Source organism: Choloepus didactylus, chromosome 5 (genome assembly GCF_015220235.1).
Source record: "Choloepus didactylus isolate mChoDid1 chromosome 5, mChoDid1.pri, whole genome shotgun sequence".
Taxonomy (NCBI): domain Eukaryota; kingdom Metazoa; phylum Chordata; class Mammalia; order Pilosa; family Megalonychidae; genus Choloepus; species Choloepus didactylus.
The window spans coordinates 151,518,988-151,530,175 of NC_051311.1; the positions used below are offsets into that span (position 1 = coordinate 151,518,988).

The window sequence follows — 11,188 nt, forward strand, 5'->3', positions numbered from 1 at the left end:
TTTTGTTGAGAATTGAGTGCTTGGCCTCTGCATTCCTCATCAGCCAATTTGATCTGTTTTCACGTAGTCTGGCAATGTGGAGGAAGCTACTCAGGAGCTGGGTTTGGTTATGTTATTTAGTTATTATCAGTAGTTTGATGGTAAATGCTTAACAACCGGCAGTAAGAGTGGCCTGATTGCTAGAACATATCCGTTTCCATGATGTAAATACTCCCACCACGGCTGATTTTCAGCTGCCAGCGGACCCTCGCTGAATGCAGAGATGGGAATTGAAGCCCAGAAGCACATCCCTCTACAGAGGGTGCATACCCAGACTCAAAAGTTGAAATAACCGCAAGGCAGAGATGTTAGGAAAGTCTAATAGGATAATTAGGCAGTGATGGATTTTGAGTATTGACTACTTTCATCTTTAATATAATTTATTTAACTGTAAGTTTATATAGATTAAATTTTAATAATGGCTAAGTTTAACAAAAATGAGCCATATCTTGTGTACCACCAAACAATCACGATTAATATTACTCTGCTTTACTTTAGAATATCCTCACAGAAACAGAGGTGTCCTTAAAGATAGTCATTTAAAATATTGGTTTTTTCACATTTATTTTTTTAAATAAATCCATGAGTGGGAAAAACTCTATACCCTCTGAAACAAATAATTGATTTTCTTTAGGGAGAATTTCGTCCCATTTCTCCTCTCTTCTCTCCTCCCAGCCCCTAGTCACAAACACACGTTTTATTTTACTTGTTTTGATTTAAAGACATTTAAGAAAATATTTTTTAAGTATTAGAAAAATGAGGATCTTTAAACAAATGGCTTCAACTCACTGTAATTTGAATATTTAACACTAAATATGTACATCATTCTTGCATTTATAATGTCCTACCCCAAATCTCTTAGATCCTCTTCTAATATGTGATGAAATTTTAAAGGCAATTATAATTCCCCAGTGTGGTTTTTCTCAGCTGCTGTCAATGAAAGATAGAGAGCATTAATGAAAAGGCTGTGCATAAGTTTGAAATACTGGATTAATGAATGCACATGACTGTCTCTTAACTCTATCTCTGATAACCACAGATCAAAATAAGAGCAGTTGAAAAAACTGTAAAGACAGGTTAAATTCAGAGATGAAACATTCAGGATATTTCTAGCAGTCAGAAGTGATTCAAGAAGCTTGCTCTCTCCCTGACACTCAGTTCCTTCCTCTAGCAGCTTATAGACCCCCAAGGAGGTGGCATTCAACAAACCAGTTATTGTCGGTGAATAAATAATCACCAAGAATGGACAGGACCAAAATGCTAATTTCACTCTTTGTTCTGAAATGCTTATGAAATGTTTCCAGCAGACTTTTCTGTCCCGTTAATGCTTATTGTACTCAAACTGGATAAATTCCTAAGTGGTAAAGAAGATGCCTCCTTTCCTTCTACTAGTTTGACATAATCTTTTTATAGAAAGAGGGGACTTTCCTAAGTATTTTGTTTATTCTCAGGTTCTCTGAATTCCTCCAAGACAGGGTTTCTCAACCTGGGTACTACAGACCTTTGGGGGTGGGTACTTCTTTGTCATGGGAGTTGTCTTGGACATCATGGGAGGTTTAGCACCATCCGTCATCTCTACCTACTAGATGCCAGTAGCACCATCACCTCCAATTGTAACCACCAACACCTCCCCACAACTGTCCCTTCTTCCATCCCAGTTGAAAACCACTGCCCTAAGGGTTGGGATTTGGAAACACCATAGCCTGACAGGACTCTATACTGTCACATCTGTTCCCTGAGCCGTGAATACAGGATCAACCAACTCCGTAAAAGAGAAGCAGAAAGGACAATGCAGAAATAAAAGAGTATTGCAGGCTGATATTTCTAAAATTGTATTGTGCCATTCACTTTTAATTCTATTTAGATTGAAGACTATAAAATTGCCGATATTAGACCTACAAAAAAATGGCAGTTTCACATGGTTGAACCTAATATTTTAGAAGGGCACACACTATAGGTAAATGCCTATTCTGCCTCCAAACACTAGTCTTGGAGGCTGGAAACTGAGAGAAAAATAATATATAGTAAAAGACCATCACCCAACATGGAGTCTTTGGAGATGATAAGTTATAAAAACGGCAGGGCCATTAAAACCCAACTAAATTCAACCATTGCATATTTGGGATCACCTTCTTCTCCCCATTGGTGGGGACAGAAGAAAGAGGCTCTGTGACCACTTCCTGGATGTATCCTTGGACTAGGTGGGTGGCAAGATTGCAGAGAGGTCTTTTGTAGTTCCACTAATGCTTGCTGGACTCCAACCCCGAACCTTGTAAAGCTCTGACGTAGACATCTCTTTATGGTAGTCCACGCCCTCCTCCTCAATCCCCTTGGTCTTTTCATCTCCTGAGGACTCTGTCTGGAAAGCAGAGCACCAGGGTCCTTTCTCGAGGACCCACCATATCTCAGTAGTCTTCTCACCTGCAGATTCCAAGGATAAGGCCAATAAGCTGTGTGGGGGGTGCCTGCTCCATCCCATCTGTAGAGCTGAGAATGCTTCTTTCCAAGCTGTGACTCTGGAGCTGAGTTGATTTTAACAGTAGGAAGTGTGTTTTAGAAAAATAGCTGTCTTTCCAGAAGTAGTGTCTTTTTCTAATTTATAGAAAACCCTACCAGTGGCTCTTACCCACTTGCCCAATGTCTTTGAAAACCCTGGAATATAAGAACAGACATGGAAAAAAGGATGAGGGAAAACTCAGAGTGATTGAGTTTCCAGCAGCAGAATGAAGACTCAAAATATAAATTGAATTGAATTGTGGAAAAATTAAAGGTATGGTAGTTAAACTTCAGATTACAGGGCCGAAGATTTCTGTTCACTAAAATACTAGTGCCACAAGGGAAATTTAGTTGACTCTGACCCCTTATTTAACACACAAGTGAACTGGAAGTCAGGAGACTTAAATTGACTTCCCCAGGATAGCAACATGGGATTATTAACTTACAGGCCAGAGGATTTTCCTCTGACCCAGGCTTCATGATTTCTTAGCTTCAAATTCTAACATATAATTATACTACCATAGTTCAGAAAGTTTTTTCATCTGTAATAATCTGCTTACAATGCAAATATCCCAGGGAGGAGTTAGGACTGAAGGCATAAATATAGAACCCATTAACTGAGTTTAGTTGGAATCATGTAATAACGTTCTTCTGGCTAGGTTTCTAAAGGGTGTTGTCTGGAGAAGGGAGCAGGTTCCAGGAGCAAGGGAAAAAGGAGGCTCTGCTGAGAAATAAGAGATGCAAGGTCAGTCAAGACAACCTGTCCCATCCCTAGGAGCTACAAACCTTTGCACTCCTCCAGAACTGGGACCACTTCTACCCAGTCGACCCCACCACTGAGGAGTAGCCAAAGCACTATAAACCCTGCACTATAAACACAGTGCAGAGGCTGTAACATTTTCCTGAGAAGATATGAATAACTGAAGAGGCATATCATGAACCTAGAAAAATCAAATCTTTCCAGCTATTTTACAGACTCAACACAATTGCAGTCAAGAACCCATTGGGAAATTTTTTCGTGGAATATGGTAAAATGGTTCATCTGGAAGATCTTGCAGGTGAGATTCACTAAGAACATTTCAAAGAAGAAAAATAATGAGGGAGATTTTCCTCTAAAAGTTATAGAACATATTATAAAGATAAAACACTACCTACTGATGTAAAACTGAAAAGTCATTGAGAAAGAACAGCTAACCCTAAACAGACCATAAAAAAGCATAAAAAACATATGCACACATATTGTAAAAAGCTCTTTAAACCAACTTTACACAATCCAACACTCCCCATTCTCTTTATTGAGTAAAATGACCAATGTTCACAGCCTACAACACCTCAGGGATGGAATAGGTATAGATACAGATGATATAGATACAGATATGATATAGATATAGATTTAGATTTAGATATATAAAACGTAAAGCCAATGAATGTGGGTATGAAAAGAGAGTTGATGATGTACTGAAAACTATGTCAAATGCTATAGAAAGACTGGGCAAAACCAAGCCACTGAAAACAAAAATCACAAAAAGTTTTATAACAGTTCTGACCTTGATTTGCATTTTAAGTTCTCTTCCACTTTAAAGTAACCAAATCCAGAAAATACAAATGATGCAATATGGATGTAGTTTACCAAAAAGGGGGGATTGAGAATTCCAGTCAATGGGCCTTAGAACCACATTAAAAGATTGACAAGTAAATTCATACAGTAATATTTTACTATATATTCAATGTGGGTAAGAATCATTTCTTATCATACTTTCCTTTACCCATCTTTCTTGATTTACCAATCAACTTGTAGTACCAATAGAATCATAAAAGAGAGTTTTTCTTTCTCACACACACACACACACACACACACACACACACATTTATTATACACTAGATTAAATAGCACAAATGATGAGAAACAGATGAATAATGCACTAATTTGCTAAGGGAAAGATATGTATTTGGAAAAAAAATCAAGTAAAAATCTCTAATCAATTTAATAAAAGAGACGTAAAAACTTAACTATAAACATAAGAATGGTACTTGGATGACTACTAAAAGGATATCGAAATGGACAAAATCTTCACATAAAAAATGGGGGTGGGAATTATTAGAATGTCAAATGTGTGAACAAGACATCATAAACACAACTGAATAATAAAATGATAAGCCAGAGGAAAAACTGTAACAAGCGTACAGGCAAAAGAGTAATGTCTCAAATATGTCAAAAACTCTTACAGATCAAAAATGTTAGTATTCATTTCTCAATATAAAAATGAACAGTAGACCTGAAAAAAACATTTAAATAAGAAGAAAAACACAAGATCAGCAAACCTGTAGGAAAATACTCAATCAATAACAATTATATATATCCAAATAAATTGAACATGATAATATCCTTGCCCATAAATTGAGGAGGAAGGAAAATAATAAATATTCATTGAAGATGCAATAAGAAGTCAATCCTCATGACCCATCAGAGTGAACTGGTATAACTAGTCAGGAAACTAATTTGTCAATATTTATCAAGAACTTTCAAAACCATCATATCCTTTGACTCAGCAATTTCACTTGAAAAAACATAAGAAAATAATCAGTGATACGGATGACCTATGTATAAACATGTTTATTATAGATTATTTATGAAAGAGAAAAACTACAAGTAACTTAAATGTTCAGTCAAAATGGAATTCATTACTTTAAACTGTGTTCATATAATTTATTATGCAGCCATTTAAAATCACACTTTTTAAAGCCTAAAATGCTCTGTACTCATGTTATTTTGTTAAAGGACACAAAATACATAGACAGTACGATCCCAATTGTATCAAAGCAGTATGTCGGGGGGTGGGGGTGAGGGAGCAGAATAGAAAAAAGACCGAAAGGAAATACATCAAAACAACCTTGACTATCATCTGATTTAGTGTCATTATGGGTGGTTTTGCTTTTGTTTTTTGTGTTTTTTTTAGTTGTTCTTTTAAATATTGACATTATCTAAAATCAGGATAATGCCACTAATAATATACTAATTAATGAAAGCACATTCATGGAAATAGCAGAATCATGAATTGGTTATGAGGGACCTTGAGAGATCATCTGATCCAGCACTACTGATGGAGATGGTCTCACATAACGATAATAATGATTTTGTGTGTGTATTATGGCTGACACTGTGCTCATTTGATATTGGAGGTAGGACCATGAGGACCACCCATTTTTACATGGAAGTTTCCATGAGTAGCCCACCCACATCTTCAGCTTTTAAGCAGCAGGGCCAGGCCATTTCCCTATATTCCCTGCACTGCTGTGATATTCTTCTGCCTCTTAAAACAACATAGCAGAAACAGCAGATGGGAACCAGGGGACCTCCGTTCTCATCTCAGCTCTAGTAAGACCTTGCTGGTAACTTCACCTGCGTTACTGAACCCAAGCACGAGACCAGAGACAGAGGAAGCCAGAGGATCCTTCGAATCCCTCGCTTCCAAATGAGGACACCAACAGTGAGGGCGCTGACCTAGCATTTCCCAAAGTTGCAGAGTGGGTGGAGGTGGGAATGGGGCTCAACCCCAGGTATCCCACATTTTGTCCATTGCCTAATCCCTTCTTAATTATCCTCTAGACCATATCGCCAGCCAGTGTTCCAGTGCAGGCATTCCTCTTTGGGTCACATGAATGAACTTTTGAAGTTAAAGGTAGCACAGACTATGACCTCAGTTTCCCCTGTCCTAGGACCAGGCTGCTTGTCTTGATGGATCTTGGGTCTAGGAGCAAGTCCATCTTTTCTCTCTATGCCCAAACAAATCCACTCTGAGATCAGCGTTTCCAAACACACTCTGTGGTGAGTGCTAATCCCACTAAATCTCCAGTTCTGCCCTTCTTAGGTTGCCAGGGTTGTTTTAACAAAGTTCCAGAGACTAGTTGGCTTAAACAACAGAAATGTGTTATGTCATGGTTCTGGAGGCTCTAAGTCTGCAATCAAGGGGTCAGCAGGACCATGCTTCCTCTTTAAGAAGAGAATCTGTTCTGTGTCTCTTTGCTGGCTTCTGGTGAGTGGCCAGCATCCTTGGCAATCCTTGGCTTGTGGCAGCGTCAGATTAATCTCTGCCGCCATCGCATAATCATTGCTCTCTCTCACTGTCTCTCTCTGTTAAAATTCCCTTTCCTGGTAGTCCAATCTGGCTTCATCTTAACTAATGACCTCTTCAAAGAGCCTATTTTCAAGTAAGTTCATATTCACAGATCTGGGGGTTAAGATTTGAACACATCTTTTGGGAACCACAATTCTACCCACAACCTTCATCCTGACAGTATGGATTTTCCCTGAGTGATGCCCGCAATACTTGTCTTTCCCTCAGCTGCTTCAGCCCAATTAGTACATGTTTCTCTGATGCACAGCAGGTCGGATTTTCTGATAGTGTATGTGTGGAGAAGTGGGGCTAGGTGGTAAAGGAAAGGATTTATTTTAATGCATTTTTAAATTGCCTGATGGTTAAATGATATGGAGATACATTATCTCTTTTGCTAGGAAGTCAAGCAGTTTCAACCAATGACATGTTATGAGGATTTCCCACATTAGCATTTTCCTGAATGCTTTGGGCTGAGATAGCAGGATGGACTTATTAAGCTCCTGGTGCTGCAGATGAATAAATAGGTCCATTGGCCTAGCGGTCTAGCTGTGTAATAAATCTGTTAGAATGTGCACACATGGGCCATACCACCTCCCTTCAGGGTCTGTAATATAACCTTAATGTGGTGTGGTAGCTGTTAGCAGAAAAATGGTGAAGAGGCCATAAACAGTGATTTATACCTTATTACCAAAGCAGCTAATAATTATGGGGTTGAATGGGGAGACTTGGAGGGACGGCGGTAAGGGCAGAGTGAATGCAAGATAAATGTGAGGTACAGCTTATATAGTCATGAAATATGGGCTCTGCCAAATGTGGAATCTGACAGTAGACATCCATTAATAAAAGAGGTAACTGGTGATGATAGTTGTGGGCAATTGGAATTTCCTAAATGCCATGTTGACTTAATAGAAAGTATCAAGAGGGCATTAAAGAAAGTTCCTAATGAGTGTGCATGCATCTCCTTTCCTTGCTACCTAGCAGGGCTGTTGCTTTAAATAACAGCTGGCAGAAGAACTGTCTGACAAGGGGGAAGGATTGGAAGTTAACTGCCATACTTCCATGGCTTGGATGCCAATGATGGAGCTGCCTTAAACAGAAAGGGGGTGTGTTGCTATCAGTCCTATTGCTTGCTGCATTGTAAAGTCTACGGGAATTGTAGGGTGGTTATACTGCTTTCGTTTACCAACGCTCATAGACTCATGAATTTCAGGCTTCAGATTTTCTTACATAGGAAGGTGATAGAGCCCCTCTAAATTCACCCCTCTGCACATGCACGATGTTCCCCACCCTCCTTCTTTGACCTGACTGCTTTAAACAGTTCCCTTCTCCAGTTTTGCCTTCACACTCCCCCTGGTTACAGATATGATGCCAAAGATGGAAGATACTACCTTGGGAAATGAGAAGGGAATCCTAACCTCAATAGACTACATACACAGGGCTCAAAGTCTGGCCTGGGGGTCCATCAGATCTCAACTATTTTCAAATTAACAATATGATCTTATTTGCAAGAAGCAGAGGTGGGTGAAACTGTTGGCACCTTACCATGAATGAAACTGTATTAATGGTCATTGTATTCTTCACCACTACACACAATTTTAAAATACATGACAATTTAAAATGTCCTTGATGATGCAATAAAAATTATTAATTTTGTGACATCTTGACACTTAAGTACATGTCTTTCTAATATTCTGCATGATGAAATGAGAAGTATGCATTAAGCCTTTTGCCTCATACTGAGGTACAAAGGTTTTCTCAAGGAGGAGCACTTGTGTGATTAGGTTAGGAGCTAAATAGCTACTTTTTCAATGGAACACCATTTTTATTTGAAAGAACACCTGAAACTCACAGTGGTTATTCAGACTTGGGTATTTGGGAGACATTTTCTTGGTAATTAGCAAAGTGAGCCTGTCACTTCAAGAACAGTCTATTGTCAACAACAAAATTTGAACTTTCAAGCAAAAATTAAGCCACTACTTATAGGTTTGTTTTTTAAAAAAAAAAAAAATACAAACATCGCCTTTATTGTTAATATACACATTTGGTTCTGTAAACAAGGTTGGCAAAAAATTCTAAGAATTTTTATACATATTTATAAAAATTTCAAGAATATGACCCTTATCACTTCTGAAAATTAGAAATTGTTTAAAGACTAAAAGCCAGTAAATGCAGAAGTAGAAGAGGAAGAGGACAATATTGACAACAGATCATTTGAATTTTCTTCTCCCCCAATATTGGATCATCACACATGCCACTATTTTCAGTATAGCTTATGAAGTCTAAAAATTCTGATTTTTCTTCACTTGTCTGAAATAAGTCCAGCAAAGACTGTACTGGTGAACTGCAAATGCTGTTTTCTTCTTGTGTAGTACGAAAATCAATTCTTTTCTTATCTGATCTCACATTTGGTTCCAGATTTTCTTTTTTATTTCTTCCAAATAATATTTTCACTTTCTGACAGATTTTACCAGAAGATAAACTATCTGTCTTCATGGTGTCACATTTTGTTCCATGAGAGGGCTATGGGATGGAGTGTTTACCTGAATTGTTAGGAGCTCTTGTGAACTATTTATTGCTAAGAGACCAGAATCATGATCAAATGTTGAATTAAGGTCCTTTTCCTTCAGATCCTCTGCTGGAAAAAGCACAGTATCTGACTTTTGTTTCAGTTGACATGCACTATTTTTCTTATTGAAATTAGATGCTTGTAGCCCACACAGACTGTCATCCACCCTTAGTTCTTCTAAGTCACCTTCATTTTTAATGCATTTATATTCAGAAACATCAAGAATGCATCCTTGTTTATTTTTATGGTAAGGTAGCTGGGTAAAATTCTGGTTTATGTCATCTTCAGCTAGATATAACATGGAATATTTGTGAGTCGTTCTCATCAAGTCTTCTCAGTTCACTTAACGGGCAGGGAATGGGATGGGTTCTAAAATAAACAAAAATCTTTGTTCAGGTTCCTGGGTTTCTTTACCCAGGAAATTTTGCTTGATCATCTGCACAACTTTATTTTCCTTAAAGTCCTCCCGAAAAACATTGCGGTTCTCGGTTTTCTCTTGGTTAAGTCTTTTTTTGCCGTAACAGGAGAAAGGAATCCAACACTGTATTTCATTCTTTTCTTTTTAGGCATATCCTTTCCATATTCCACAAAATCAAAAACTAACTTAGGTACAATATCATCAACAACTCAATACTCGTTACCGTGTGCAAAGTTTCTGTGTTGCTCACTTAGAAGAAGAGTTTCGAGATCTTCATATTTCTGTAAGCAACATTCACAATATCCTTTTCTTTTCTTCTCTTTCAGATGGAGTTGAATTGGGGTACCACCATATTTATCACCATCTGTTTGGACTCTTAGTTTAACCTGTGTTTGCTTTTGGATGATAGATGGTTTATTCACATCAGATGTACTACAGGGCTTCTGAACAGAATAATTTATAAAAGGCATGTTGGTCAACTGAAGATAAAATGGCCTATAAAGCTGACTCATATTATTATTATGTAATTATTTCAGTCTACCTGTTCTTGTTTTTTGTGCACCAGCTTTTTTCCCTATATCTCTTACAGACATGTTTGATTTCTTGAGTAAATGAAATTCTTTTTTCTTTTGTTCAATGTAGTATCTAATGTATGGTTCTTGATAGTTTTTTCAATTAACAGTTTTCCTCTGCTTAAACACACTGAATCTGAGAGCTTAAATGAACTTCCATCATGGTTGGGATGAGATGAAATTGTTTCTACAGTATACACGGATTCTGGACTTGGTATAGGAGAAATTCTACCCAAGGTTTGTGCAAATTTAGCTTCCCTTGTATTTGAAGTAAGATAACTGATATCTTTGCTGAGAAATTCTTCAACTCACCCTCTAAGATCTGTAATGTCTTTTTGCAGTCTTTCAGATATTGTGACAGAAGGTAAGTACAGGTAAAATACTTCTCCCCAAAGCAGCTTATATATGCATTTTTCTGGTTCGTTGTTATCAATTTTTAGAGATTTTAAAGATGGTCTGCTTTTTTCATTTTTGACTTGTATTCCACCCTGGAAATGTCCTGCTATGAATCCTCATGGTTCTGGAGTTCATGGCAGCTGCAGGGCACCTAGTACTGGGTCTGGAGAGGGTGTTGCACCCACCCCCTTGGGGTCTGCGAACAATCCAGCTGACCGACCCCTTCCACAGCCCATAACCTCCATACAGCAGAAAAGTTGCGTCTGCAGGACTACTTACAGGCTTTTAAAATGAGGTTGGTGTTGATGTTAATAAACATGATTTTTTAATATTGTTTGATGAAATGTATCCACATTAACTCGGTGAACCAATATTTTCCAAATGACCCCAATGTATGATGTTACAAAATCACACATGGTTAAAAATCCATTTCAAGTGTCAAGTAAACCAGTGGATTTTAGTGTAACAGAAAATGAAAATTTCACTTACGTGATTTCAGATTCTACATTGCAACTAACCCTAAAGAAACTATCACGTATTGTGTTTTGGTATAGCATCAGAGAAGATTATCACAGTCATCTGAAAA

The 11,188-nt window shown here is 37.8% G+C and overlaps 1 pseudogene; it reads right to left on the minus strand.

Annotated features, from left to right (window-relative positions):
* Positions 1-8,802: 8,802 nt before the first annotated feature.
* Positions 8,803-10,737, minus strand: LOC119535108 (annotated as a pseudogene).
* Positions 10,738-11,188: the final 451 nt, after the last annotated feature.